At 53.8% G+C, this 1,477-nt stretch overlaps 1 pseudogene; it reads right to left on the bottom strand.

Annotated features, from left to right (window-relative positions):
* The window catches only part of LOC123170811 (probable mitochondrial saccharopine dehydrogenase-like oxidoreductase At5g39410), a 3,988-nt pseudogene extending 2,749 nt beyond the window's left edge, over positions 1-1,239 (bottom strand).
* Positions 1,240-1,477: the final 238 nt, after the last annotated feature.

The raw sequence follows: 1,477 nt of genomic DNA, 5'->3' as shown, positions 1-1,477 counted from the left end.
GTATTTCAAAAGGACTTTCACTGGTGTTACAATGGAGCACTTTATTTGTGAACATTGAGTCCAATTGCTTGGAGGCAGTAGCAATGATTAGGAGCTCAATCAGCAATAGATCAAGATATGCCTTCTTGGTAGAGGAGATCAAGAAGTTGATTGAATAACATAGTTCTTGTATTACTCACAACATCGTAGTTCTAATTTTGCTAGTCATTTTATGGCGAACTATGATACATCCATATAGATCCAACAGTCCTATGGCTGTTAGGCTCAGACCGGGTCGAGAGGACATCAATGACATTGTTAGACGTGAGATTGTAATTCCTAAACTATGAGTAATACAAGAATTATTCTCGCAAATAAATAGATAGAAATTCCGCATTAGGTTAGTAGGTGATAATTTATTAGTTTCTATGATGGGTACCCTGTGGAAAAAAGTTTCTATGATGAGTACTGTTAATTCCCTCATGAGTCATTACCATCCCAACAGATTCCAATTGTAAAATATTTTTGCAAGAATCTGTTAAAATAAGTAAAGCATCAATTTCAAAAGTGAATTGTAAGAATATTAGTAACTCACACTGGGCTTTGCGGGCCTCGGCCGGGACCGGCGCAGCTCTTGCAGCTGGCTGGTGTTGGCCACACCAAGAACAGCCGACTCAAACGTGGCGAAGTTCCCGACGATCTTTCTGTCCGACGACTCCAGGTTGACATACGCGACCATGCTCACCGGCACTGACGGTGGCGTCCACTGCCTGGAGTGGAACAAGAACCCCAGGTCCGCGACGGTGGAGGCAAAACCGCAGGCGGAGACAATCAGCGACCCGTTCTTGGCGGCGAGCTCGTGGAGGTCGGCCTCGACGCGCTCCATGAACTCGGGCTCGCCGGAGATGTCGAGGCAGTGGGCCCCTGCTGCCGCGCAGGCCGCAGCCACCTGGCGGCCATGGAGGCGGAAGGGCCCCGCGCAGGAGAGCAGGACGCGCGCCCGCGCGATGACCACGGCGAGAGAGGCTGGGTCGGAGGTATCGGCGACGAGGATGGGGACGTGCGGAACGGGCCCCGGCGAGGCGGCCCAGCTGAGCGCAGCGGCGACTCGTTCCCGGCTGCGGCCGGCGAGCGCGAGGGTTCGGAGCGGGGAGGCGTTGGGGGCAGGAACTTGAGGGCCTCGCGGATGACGTATGTGAAGCCCGAGGCTCCGAAGATGACGACGTCGAACACCTCCGGCCCTGGCATTGGCGCAGACATGGAGTGGGGTTGGGTTCTCAGACGGGAGACTCGGGTGCGGTGCGTTGGACTGGTGCGACTGCAAGGTGGCTTCTCCTGCTCGGTTCGACCGCTTTTTACGTTGCTGTGGGAGTACCGGGAGTGACGCGGTCACGTTTTCACGCCTGATCCCAGCATTTTGTTGTGCTTCGTTACCCAGTGCGAGTAGGTGGCTGTTCGCTGTTGGCAATTCGCGTAAGTCCGTAGCACGCACACTAAG

The sequence above is a fragment of the Triticum aestivum genome, chromosome 7D (genome assembly GCF_018294505.1).
Source record: "Triticum aestivum cultivar Chinese Spring chromosome 7D, IWGSC CS RefSeq v2.1, whole genome shotgun sequence".
In the NCBI taxonomy this organism is placed as follows: domain Eukaryota; kingdom Viridiplantae; phylum Streptophyta; class Magnoliopsida; order Poales; family Poaceae; genus Triticum; species Triticum aestivum.
The sequence above is the reverse complement of the archived record's forward strand: the minus strand, read 5'-3'. Positions and strand labels throughout refer to the sequence as shown.